The sequence below is a fragment of the Phascolarctos cinereus genome, unplaced genomic scaffold (genome assembly GCF_003287225.1).
Source record: "Phascolarctos cinereus isolate Bilbo 61053 unplaced genomic scaffold, phaCin_HiC Scaffold_8;HRSCAF=390, whole genome shotgun sequence".
Lineage (NCBI taxonomy): Eukaryota > Metazoa > Chordata > Mammalia > Diprotodontia > Phascolarctidae > Phascolarctos > Phascolarctos cinereus.
In genome coordinates, this window is record NW_027556291.1 from 7,797,501 (window position 1) to 7,810,439 (window position 12,939).

A 12,939-nucleotide genomic window follows, 5' to 3' on the forward strand; every position below is an offset into this window, starting at 1 on the left:
AATATTGACTCAGCAAACGGGATGGAAAAGCAAAGATCTGGCTTCTTATTTTTTTTTTTTTGCCTGAAAACCTTATTTGAAGCAGATGAGGCCAGTCTGTGGCCACTTCCATAGGTATCTCACCTGTTTCCTAAGCTCATTTTGAGTAGTTCATTTTAAATAGATACCATTCCCGAGTACTGTTTTAGATCTCTCTGTTATGTTTTCTATGTAAGGAAACTTGCCTGCTGAGACAGCACCATATGGAAATTTGGAATGAGAGGAACTGGATTCCAATCCTTTCCCTGCTTTTTACTACCCATGTGCCCCCTCTGGGCTTTCATTTCCTCTTCCATAATAATAGAATCTCTGAGTTGGAAGGGACAGATCTGCAAAGGTGTCTAGTTCCACCCATACCTGAATGATATCTCCAACAAAGTCACCTAGCCTTGGTTTCTTGGCCTTGAAGTTCATCAATGTCCTTGATTCCCGATACTTAAATCATCTCCACTTTACCCACAAGGATGGATAGTAAGACCAGGGTCTTTCATCATTAATCATAACTACGCCATCTCCATGATACAGAGCTCTCAAAGTCCCCTTTCTGGTCATGGCCTCCTATCTCTCCATCTCTGCCTCTGCCTCAGTGCTGCAGTTAGTTCTGCCTTCTTTCATCCTTGCTGTGATCTTCAATCACTCTATTTCCTGGCCCCAAGTTCACTCCCTTTTCCCCCTCCACATGACTCTACACTGTCCTGTAAATGAGGGTGCTTGACAAGTTCGTGATGGGGGTAATAAGGTCCCTCCCAGCTCTAACATGTTTCTCATTACTCAGCAAGTGGCCACTTGGGCCCTCCCCAAAGAAGGAACACCATTTAAAGCTAGCAGGACTCTGCAGGTAAATAAAAATCACCAAATCTCTAGGACTGGAGACAAATTTCTCTACAGGGCCCTTGGAAGAGTATTCAGTAGGAGTCCTCCTTTTACACAACGGGAAATGGAAAGCCCAGAAAAGAGAAGGATCTTTCCCCTGGAAACTCTGGGTCACCAGTAAGTTAGTGGCAGGGCTAGGACTCACCTTTTTCTTTTGGCTCTCCAAAGCCAGAAAAGCCAGCTTCTCAAAGCTGGAATCCAAAAACCTTCCAATGAATTCATTGTCTTATTTTGTGAAGTATTGTTTGTATTGTGAAGTTCAAATACATGCTGACATTCACATTGGCCTCTTTCGATTTAGTTTTCGGATGAACTTGACTTTGGTCTCAAATGGTTCTTCACTTTCGGGCAACAGTTATCTGACTATTTTTACATGTGTCTCTCCATTTTGTAAATGGACCCATTTCTGCATATGGGCCACAACACATAACACACACACACACACACACACACACACACACACACACACTCACAAAGGTGAGTATGTTTCCAAAAGCAAGGAAGTGGGCCCCAAATTATGGAGGTATACTTTGGAGAGAAAATAGTATCACACCATTTGTTCCCAGGCACGTCTACATTTTGCTTAGAATTTTCTAACTGCAGAACTGAGCAATACAGATCGTTTTGCCTTAAAGCTGTAAAAGGAGTTCTGACCTTATTGCAAGCAATATTTTACATTTTTATAGTAGCGTTCCTCCCAAGGCACCTTTCCAAAGTACACACATATAGCAGCATTGTCAGGCAGCTGCCCCGGGGGACAGAGGACAGAAACCAGGCTTATGAGTGCTGTCCACCATGGAGAGGAAGAAGAAGAGGAGGAGCAATCATGGCCAGGACAAGAGGAAAAAGCAAACCAAACTCACTTTGCCCTGGGAGTCTTTACAGACACAGAAGGTCAGAACTTTATGTTTCCAGCTTTGATGCCAAACATCTCTTGAAAAGATTGTTCCCCTGGAGGTGAGAGACTGCCTTTGATGACACCACGTGAGAGAGGTTCTTTATGAAACCCAAGTCTCAGCTTGGTACTTTTAGGCTGTTTCAGGGTGTGAGCCATAGCCCTAAACCCCAGTTCTGAGCCTATACAGCCTAGATTTGATTTGGAGGGACTGTTCCTCCCTACCCCAGTCATATTTCTTTGACTCCTTTTACCCCTACCTGGATATCCCTGGGAACCTGATGATTTAAATCATGCTTAAATAGCCACAGAAATGAGCAACGAGGCCCCAGCTCATGTGTGAACACTCAAGCTAGCAATATTGGATAAGGATAACTTTGATTTCCATCCTAAAAAAAATGCAGACAAACACAAAGGAGTCCCAGGACCCCATAAGGCCCAAGATATTCTCTAGCCCTCCAATGAGTCCTACTTTTTGTGACAAGGACCCATACAGGTCTCCAACCTAACAGTCCTACCTGGAGAGTTCAGATTCCGCTAGAAGGGATATGGACTTGGAGATGCTAGAGAGACCACTGTCTGCATCCAGGAAAACACATTTTCTATCCCAGGGACCTATGTAGAATGTGGGCCTTATGATACTAGCCTAAGGGCTGGGATTCTCCTTGAAGGAGAGAAACTTGGGGTTGCCAGCAGGCACCCACCTTCCCATCATGCTCATGGGTTGGATCGCAGAGCAGTAGTAGGCTTGCTCTTCCATCTGGCTTAGCCCCTGGCTGGTCCTCTACTGCAGGGCCACATGCTGATCCCTTTTCTCTGTCGTAGGCTGTGGCCTGGCTCTCTTACCACTCTACCACTGCCTCTTGCCACAGCTATCCCTCGGGTCATGTACTTGAAAGCTTCTATCACTGCTGCTCCATAGCTGCCATGAGCAGTTTCCTGGAGAAGGGCTGTGCGGATATAGGAAGGAAGGAGATCTGCATTGAGCTCTGCTCCAGGTTTTTCTCTCTCGCTGTCCAACTCACTGCCTAACTCTAGTGGATCTGTTCATCCTCTTACAGGCTCGTGAAAAGAAGGATGGTTGTGATTCATGATACCCTCAGCCTCATTCACACCATCCCTGATGTGGAGACACAATTACCACTCCATGGGCGTGTTCAGTCCTATGCAGGAGGCACAATCAGAGTCTTGCCCACAAACTCAAAAATGGCCCTAACTCTTTAACCTTAGTAAGTTGGTCAGGCCCTCCTGATCAGTCTCTACATTTCTGTTGTTTTTCAGTCAGTGTCTGACTCTTGGTGACCCCATATGGGAGTTTTCTTGGCAGAGACACTAAAGGGTTTGCCATTTCCTTCTCCAGCTCATTTGACAGATGAGGGAACTGAGGCAAACAAGATTAAGTGACTTGCCCAGGGTCACACAGCTAGTAAGTGCATGAGGCCACATTTGAACTCAGGTCTTCCTGACTCCAAGTGCGGTGCGCTATCCACTGTGGCACCCAGCTGCGCCCATCCTTCACATAAAGTATGTTTTTTTTTTCTTTTTCTTTAGGCTCCTTCATCTCTAAAATGAGGTGGTTGGACTAAATGATCTCTGAGATCTCTCCCAGGAATTCCATGATCTGTTAACACTACACCATCTGCCCCCAAAGTGGACCTTTGTCTTCCTCACTTGTCTTTTTTCCTTAAACCTGGCTAAAAAGGAATTGCCATGGATTAGCTTTGAATTGGAAGCCTGTGATGCTAGGGCTGATTAAAGGATTTCAAATGAAGGCCCAAAGAAACAGCTACCAGGTTCAGACGAAATGTGACATACCTGGTGAAGGTGTAAGGTGTGCTTATGGGGGGGTGGAAGGAGGAGGAGACTTTTAGCTGAGGCTCAAGCTGTGACCCAGGCCAATACTGGGTTTTCTGATTCTGACCTTTGTATTGAGAGTGCACATTGCATCTTCTGGAAATGGAGGTGCCTGCCACTGACCCCAAAGATCCATCCGAATGTCTCAGCAGGAAGCTCTGAGGCCAGCTAATTTAACCCATGCCTGAACAAAATAGCTGACAAGTGGTTGCCCGGAGCTCTGCTGTGGGGGAAACTCCTATTTCCTGAGCCAGCCCATTCTCCTTTTGCATGTTTTTCCTTATCTCAAGCCACCTCTCTGTGATTTCATTCCGTTGCTTCCACTTTTACTCCCAGGGCCAAGCAGGAGGCTTGGCAGATATCTAATCCTTCTTCCCCCTGAAATACTTGAAGGCAACTAACATGCCCCTTGCCTTGAGTCTTGTCTTCTTCAGGCTCAACATTCGTAGTTTCTTCAAGTGAGCATCACGTGGTGTGAGATGTAGGCCCTTGGCCATCTGGGCCACCCTGCTCTGGATGCTCTCTCTGGATGTTCATTCTCTGGAACCTTGCATCAATCATCACATAAGCCTAAAGCAGGCCAGGTAGCACTGGCATTGTCACCTAAAGCTTCTCCTGTGCTCTGTGTGCAATGAAAGGGACTTTATTTGGAAAGGAATCTCATTTGTTTTACTGAATTACAAGCAAATTAAGCTTAATGCAATGTGTGAGAGCTTCTGCATGCTGGGTTTCTTTTTATGGGAAGAAAAGCTGAAATTCATCATTACCGGCAAGTCATTTTCGCTGTCAATAAACTCACCTTTGCAGAACCATAAACCATGTTTATTGCTGGAGAAGCTTCATTTTCCTTTAGGCAAGGGGCTGAATAGCTAGTGATTTCACAAGTTCAAGCTTTCCTCTCTTTTTTTTCTTTCATTGTTTTGCCCCTTAGATAACAGGCCCTCCCAACAGATGACAATCTGCAGTTCTACAATTAAAAAATACTCTCATCTTCAGCGATATTACCGCTGATTGCATTAAATGACTCTTCAAAAATTCTCTCATGGAACGTGAATTTCCTCCCATAACATAAATCAGCCTGAGAGTCTTCGTGTGCCCAACAAGCAGATTACTAGCGATTGCATTTTAATTTCTTGAATGAGCAGGAGAAAGAGTATTTACCAGAGCTGGGAGGGACGAGCAACGTCCTGGGTGACAGAGGCAGGATCAAGGAATGCAATTAGGTCAAATTCCTGAGAGAGAAGCGGAATATCGGGCATGGGGGTTCAAACAAGCCATTTGCCAAGTACCAGAAGGGGGAGGTGCTGCCAGGCAGCAGTTTGTCTGAACAGGATCTGAGGCCTTTGGCCAGCTCTGGCCTCTTTAACCTTAGGGCCTTCCCTCTGACACTGTGTCCCCTATTTCTTCTCTCTATATCTTGTTTATGCAGAGTTCTTTGCATGTGGTCTCCCCCATTAGACTGGGAGCTCGCTAAGGACAGGGCCTGTTTCTGTTTACCTTTCTTTGTATCCTCAGCCTTAGCACAGCAGACCGCCACATAAATGCTTGGTGACTGACTGACTGCTAACTCAATATGGCACTCCCTCCTTTGAGAGCCTGCCTACCTCTCTCACATATGAGTTTCTGCCTCCTCCCACCCCCAATTACTTATCCTTTTTCCTACATACTCCTCTTCACATACCAGCCCTACGCACAATGCTTGGTAAACAGTAATCACTTAATAAGTGCTTGTTGACTTACTGTTTTCCTCCAGTAGAATGCAAATTCCTTGAGGGCAGACACTCTTTTCACTTCTGTCTTGGTATATCACCAACGAGCCCAATGCCTGGCACACTGTAGGCACTTGGTAAAAGGTTGTTGAATTAAAATGAATTAGCCAATGGTATGACATGGTGGCAGTCAGCAAAGCTTTGGCACTGATGGGCTGCATTAAGCACTAGCAGGTGCCCAGGACCATGAAGATGATGGCCTCAATGTCTGAGGCCCTGGGCACACACATGTGGAAGGAGGGCTCTGTTCAGTTCTCAGCACTCCAGTTTGACAAGCTAAAGAAGGCCAGAGAATGAGGATAGGGAAGGGCCAGAGTCCATGATGTGCCACCTCTATTTGGGGAAAAACACTGGGAAATGCTTTATGGAAAGCATTTCTTTACACCTTATATAACTGCCTGGGAGAACAAATTTCATAAACTCTTGTCAACGATTAAAGGCCAAGTTCCTCCCACTGATGTACGTAGGATGGCAAATACACAGTAGCAAAAGCCAAACAAATAACAAATAAAATCTGTTCTCACAAGGTAGAAGTGAAACTGGCTTAGTGCTTCACTCGCGGAAGTATTAAGGGCAGATACTCAAACACGATCTGCCTGGCCCTTGGTTGGCTGGTGCCTTCAGCCTTGGGCTGCAGACCTCTTCCTCCTCCACCCTCCATCCCATCCATATCCTCTATATGACACTGTGGATAAACTGCTGTAATCCCTGGGGCCCAGCACTCCTGGGCTCACCAGGGCACAGCCAGGGCATTTTCCAGGTCTAGCTGAGGGACCTCCATCGGAAGGTGGGACTTCAGCCCAGAGAATGCTGGGAAAGGCCCCTGACTTTGAGGCCCTCCCTAGCCTTGGACTTTTGGTTCCCAGGCCCTTCCCCCAATACCAGAGGTCTCAAAGATAGGAGAGAGTAAGATCAAAGTTTCTCCATGTTGTTGCCCTGACTAGAACAACTCCTTTTCCCAGCCTCTCCAAGGCCAGCTAGTCCAAACCATTCATTTTATAGATGAGGAGAGTGAGGCCCAGAGAAGTAAAGGGACTTGCCCAAGGTGCTGAAGGGAGTAAGTTGTGGGGATGGGGGGGGCAGGGATTCATACCTAGGTTTTCTGACTCCAAATTCACTGCTCTTCCCCCTGTGTCACATTGTTTGCCCAGGGCCAGTTAGGGAAGGGGTAAAAGGACAGGTTTCTAGAAAGGTAGATATTAAAATATTTTAAAGATGATGATAAGGAATTATTTTTGGGGTACCTTTATGTGAACACTGAAAGAATCATGGCAATTTCTTTACTTTAAAAAAACACACACTATAAATTTGATAGCTTTCTGAGATACTCGACAGGAAAACAGAATGCATTTAGAATAGATCCTTGCATTTTTTTAACATAAACAATTTTTCTTCCAAACCATTTGCAAGGTTCTCTTTCAACCCATCTGTTCTGAATGAGTTTTATATGTGTGTGTGTGTGAATCTGTGTGTATGCACTTATGCGTGTGTGTATGTGTGTGTATTAAGAAATACATGCATACTTGCTGAAACCTACCCAATGGGAAAAGGTGACTCTGGTCAAAATAGCAAAACAGAAATTGAGAGACTCTGGCCTCGTCTCCTTTGCTACGAGGATACCCAGGCAGGCCAACCTTGCTTCTGTCACTTGCTATGCACCCTGGCCCTTTCGGGGCTGGAGAGTTGAAGGAGGCACTGAAGCTTGGAGCACCAGTTACCAGGTACGTGGGTGGAAGTGGGCATCTAGACAGAGTGACAACACTCATCACTTCTTCTGGGACAATGTGTCCTTTCAGCTCAGATCATCTTGATCAATCAACCATCTTTTCCTTGCAGCTACAGTTTCCTAAGGGATGAAGGTAGAGAATGAGAGGTAAACATGAAACTTTCATTGCTGCCAGGAGCTCAGAAGTACTCCCCAGGCATGCCAATTGCTATCTCTTTCTCACCTATGTTAGTAAACAAAGGGGATGGGAAGATTACTTGAGTCTCTGTTGCTCAGAAAAAGATGAGCAGGCTAGATCAATAGTAGAAATGGCACATAAATAATCCCAGCAGGCTTAGGGAGCTCCTTCCCTTGTCATGTTGACTGACTTTCTCTAAGGAGAAGGTGTTGTATATGCTGGGATATATGTATATCCCAGAATCCTCTGATCTCAGAGGCCAACAAAGCAATCCCTATTCCCCGAATAGTCCCATTTTGACATCCCCTGTAACTGGTAGCCCAGCCTCTGTTTGAAGCCCTCCATGGAGCAGAAGCCCATTACTTTATTCTGCTTTTGGAAAGCTCCGATTGACAGAAAGCTTTTCCTGATGTGCACAGTCTAATTGTGATTCTTTGCACCTTCCAGCCATCCACTGTTCCTCTATCTGCCTGTTGGGGCCAAAGAGAAAAAGCTTCTTATCCCTCTTTCCCAATAACAGCCCTTCAGATATTTACAGACAATCACGGGGCATGTGCCCCAGAAGTCTTTTCTTCCCAGTCCCAGATAGGACTCAGATAGCATGGACTGAAGGCCCCAGCTTCCCCATCCTGGTTTCCCTCTTTGTGTAATCTCCATTTCCTCAGCATTATTTCTGGACTGGGACAGACAGAGCAGAGTGCAGAGGGACTCCCTATCACCTCCTTATCACTGGAAGTTAGGCCTTCTTCAAATGTAGCCCAAGAGCACAACACCAAAACAGAGATGTTATGATGTTTCTTAAATAAAAAGTATGACACTTGATGCCAAGATGTGGGCCACCCGAATGTCCTGGGCCTGATAGGTTATTTTCTTAATAAGAAAGTGCATTTCCTGGGTTGCCATGACCATTCTCCTGGTGACCAGCCTCTCTGTACCTAGTTAGAATGGTTCTCAAAAAACAGACATCATATGGGCAGGTGTGGAGAGGTTGTAATCTGCATTGTTGGAGGGAATACCCACATTGAGGAGGTCATGTAGCTGTTCCCTTAAGAAATGGAATAAGATTGTATTCATTTAAGACACTAAATAGCAAAGTTCTTTTAGGTGATGCTATGTACTTAGGTGGTAACTGCCACAAATCCAGAAAGGACCTGGGATGTTGACAACATGAGAAATACTTAGGTAGGAACTCATTTCCACCAATGTAGATAACAATATGTTATTCTCAGCTAGACACAGCTAGGTGGTACAGTAGATACAGCACTGGGCCTGGAGTCAAGAAGACTTGAATTCAACCTGTGTGATTATGGGCAAGTTACTTGACTTGTTTACCTCAGTTTTCTCTTCTGTAAAGTGGGGAGAATAATAGCATTTACCTCCCAGAGTTGCTGTGAGTATCAGATGAGATAATAATTGTAAAGCACTCAGCACAGTGCTTGGCACACAGGAAGTGCTATAGAAATGTTAGCTGTCATTATTACTTTCCCAAGGTAAGTCTCAAGGAGTAACCTAAGGTGTACAGAGAGTAGATGACTCACTCAGAGTCTCACAGCTAGTATCTCCCTGAAAGGAGATTCGAATCCAGGTCCTCTTGACATGAGCTATTACTCTGTGCTGCCTCCACACAGCAGCTCAGAACGTTCTAATATTTAAGAGAAAATGTTGGTTTTATGATCAGCAATCTATCTCCAGAGATGCCTCATCCCATGGGGATGAGTCATTGATGCAAGGGAATTTCAGGGTGGTTTTAGAATCAATCATTCCAGAAACGAGCATTTTGGAATGTAGCGAGCACAGGACTTTGTGTTCATTCCATTGATTGCTTTGAAAAAATGATCAACCTGAAGCTTCCACCTCTTGGATGTCAACTAGTGGGGTTCTGTCAACATGGCACAGACATTGGCCACCTCTCTGACATGGAAATCCCCTCAGAAGCCTGCCCTGGACCTTTGTCTTTTTTGAAATGCCCCACAGCCACCCCAAACATAAACTAGTCTATGAGGCAGCTAGGGGGTGCCACAGTGTACAGAGTGCAGGGCCCAGAATCAGGAGGACCTGAGTTCAAATGTGGCCTCAGACACTTCCTAGCTGTGTGACCATGGGCAGGTCACTTCTCTCTGTTTGCCTCAGTTTCCTCATCTGTCAAATGAGCTGGAGAAGGAAATGGCCAACCACTCTAGTGTCTCTGCTAAGAAAACCCCAAATGGGGTCACGGAGATTCAGATGTGACCAAAACGACTGCACAGCATCAGCACCAACGATGTCACACCTGAGGGAGCTAGTGGTCAAGGAAAAGGGAGTCAAAGTCTAGTGAGAGGAGAAAGGATCCAGCCTGCTGGATCCTGCACGGTCACCCCATCAATGCCTTCTCATCCTATGTGATTCTTACCTATTCCTGACCTCTCAGAAATGCCCCATGGGGGTTCGACCCAACATGCTGAAGGCCTTTACTGGGTCTTCGAACATTCCAAGTACCACCATGTGGACCTTTTACCTTTCCTCATTTCTACATTTCTAGGCTGATCTGCTGTGGCCTATATGCCCTACCATGCCCTTTGGGGCACCTGCCATCTTATTTCTTCTGGGATTGTGTTCCTCCAGGGGGAGCTGGGTGGCACAGTGGATAGAGCACCAGCCCTCAATTCAGGAGGACCTGAGTTCAAATCTGGCCTCAGACACATAACACTTACTAGTTGTGTGACCCTGGGCAAGTCACTAAATCCCACTGCCTAGCCAAAAAAAAAAAGAAAGAAAGAAAGAAAAAGATGGACTTTTGTTACACTGAGCAAGGAAAACCCAAAGGGTGTTTAAGCACCAGTGTGCCAGGTTATTAGATCACCAATCTGAATAACTGGTTTCAATTTTTATACTGAAGGAATCTCACATGAAACATATTTTTGAAAAGCCAGAACAAGATAGTTTCAGGTACAATTTGAGGCAGAAAATATAATTCGTATGGAGAAGAGGAAGAGGGATAATTAGGAAATCATTTACAATGTTCACAGTGCTTTAACAAAAGCCTTAAGTTCAGTTACATTTTGATGTAATGGAATTCCTTCTTCTCCCACAGATCCAAATCCCCACGACAAACATGTCCAACTCAAGGTATCCCTGTGACAGAATAGAATCTGCTCTCCTCTTTGGCATGAGCCATCAAAAAGTACGGATGCGATTATCCCAAAGCATCAAGAAGATGTTCAGTTGGGCCATTTGCATTGGAATTTCATGCCCTTCACTCCTTTTTGACTTCTGAACGAGCATTTTGGTTTTCCTGGATGGCAACTTCAATGTTTATATTCATGGTCAGCGGCTAGAGGAAAGAAGCCCCAGAAACCCCTCAACAAAAATCCAGCCCAAAGCCTGTCTCTTGGTGACCTTTTCCTTCCCATTCTTTGCACTTCCTGAAGCTCTCTAGGGGCCAAAGCATCTCCTCATTTCAGCTATCTTCCTCTTGCCATTCTTGACCCCATCTTGACCCTCATAAAGTGGACTGAGCCATGCCTTGCCATTTGAGATTATCTTTAGAGTTGAGAACAGAATACATTTTAGAATTAAAGACTTTAGAACTGGAAGACACTTTAGCCATTATCTTCATTTCCATTTTAAAAGGCATCTTAATACGAAACTACCCAGCCTCCCAAGAAACTCATTTGAGTGCCTGGCAGACTGTAGAAGCTTAATAAATGCTTGGTGAATGGATGAATTTGATCACTAGTAGAATGGGTCACTCAAAGACTGCGTACCTCTGTCAGAGCCATAATTAGGAACTTTTGCACCTGGGGCCAAGGTCAGGGAGACTCACCTGGGGGGTGAAGCCCTGGGACTCCCAACAGATTTCTAAGTTGCTGAAGAAAGAGGAAGAGCCCCTAGGACAAGGCCCTGGGAGTGGGACTGGGCACAGCAGGATGTGGGCCCCCGATAGCATGGGTAGCAGCCTTGAAATTGCCCTCACTGGGGCACAGTTCCAATTGGCCCTACTTAAGACTCTGATCTGCAGCAGCTCTGCTTAGTGAAGTCCCAGCAGGATGGAATCGACCAATAGACCAGTCTTGGATTGGAAGCCAACGTTCGGACAACACACTGCAACAGAAGACTCTATTGCATGGAGGTAAACACCTGGTCCTCTACGTGGCTTTTTTTTCTTAAAGCTTATTTTGACTTGAACTTTAACAGAGCTAGAACTTAGTTCTCAAAATATGCTGTGAGCTCTACTAACTGCAAAATCAAATGGTTTCATTTTCCATTTCAAAGTCACTCATTACAAGGCATGGACCTGGCATCAAGCCAGTATTCACTGAAAATGGTACTGAAAGCCACCCCCTCCAATCTGGCTCCCACATATCTCTCCAGGCTCATTCCCCACGAGTCCCCACTTCGGGCACAGCACTCTGGCCTGCGAGCTGTACCTTCTCCACAGCATTCTTTCTGCCACCTTTGAACAGGTGCTTCTCTTGTCTGGGCCCGGGAATCAGGGGCACCTGGGACACCAGGAAGAAGGAATGTTGTCTGGGCCTCTGTGCGGGCTTGGAATTGCCTGGCATTTACTGCCTTCTCCTCCTAGAAGCCTCAGTTTCCAGCAAAGCCCAGCTCAGGTGCCACCTTCCTTTCTGGCCCCCTTGGGAATCTGTTAGCATTCTCTCCTTGGAATCACTTTGTATACATTCTCTATTTACTTCCCTGTGTATGTTCACATGGCCATCCCCTGGTAGAAGGTAAACTCAGAGAAAGCCTCTCCCAGTGCCTTGTTATACAGAAGGTACTAAATGTTTATCAGATGGAATGAAATTGGGTTGTGATTACTTACAGGTAAGCATTCAGTTGGTTGGTTTTCTTTTCAGTTTCTCATCTGTGTACTCTTGGGGCTGCCCAGGTGGCTCTGGGGTTACCTACCCCTCCCTGACTTCCTCCAGAAGAGATCTTAAGGCATCAGTGCTTCACATTGCTATGGAGGTGACCCTGGGTTCTTGAAGGCTCTGCTAGTGGACCCCAAGCTTGGCCAAGGTTCTGACAAGGCTTGAAGAAGGGTCTCAGCAATTGACACTGCCTGTTTCCTCTTCCTCTCCACTGTCATCAATTCAAATGGCAGTCAGTTATTAGTGAGTATAAATGAGTGAGAGGTAGTGTGGGGTGATGGGTAGAGTCAGCAAGACTTGGACTCACATCCTGCCTCTCTGACTAATCCTGGCTGTGGGACCCTGGGCAGGTCGTGTGAACCCCCAAAGACCCCCAGGAATAATTTCAGATTTTAAAGTGCAGAGAAGGCCCCTATCTATACATGCTGGCACCGGGAAGTTCTTATCAGAGCTCCTCACCCAGATGAAATCATTGAACCAGTCCAAGACAGCCAACAGCAACAAACAACAAAGGCATGATGAAGGTTGAGTAATAGTATCTGAGGTTTTTAACCTTCTCTCTAGACTTCTAAAAAAGGGCCTGGGCTCATTCATCAAACCAATTGGATTTGTCTTCCCAGCAATCTCACGGCTGTCCAAGGCTCCAAAAGAAGGTCATGAAAAAGGGCGATGGGAGACAACTGGCTGAGCTCATCTTCCTCTCGCCATCCTTGGCCTTTCCCCTTCCTTCTGCACTCTTCAGGCTGTTTCAC

The 12,939-nt window shown here is 45.8% G+C and overlaps 1 long non-coding RNA gene across 1 annotated transcript in view; it reads left to right on the top strand.

The window, feature by feature from the left end:
* Positions 1-11,159, top strand: part of LOC110192347 (uncharacterized) — a 49,490-nt gene extending 38,331 nt beyond the window's left edge. Inside the window, exon 4 of the long non-coding RNA XR_013483544.1 lies at positions 10,405-11,159. This is a non-coding gene — a long non-coding RNA (uncharacterized LOC110192347). The remainder of the gene's footprint in view (positions 1-10,404) is intronic.
* The last annotated feature ends 1,780 nt before the right edge of the window (positions 11,160-12,939 follow it).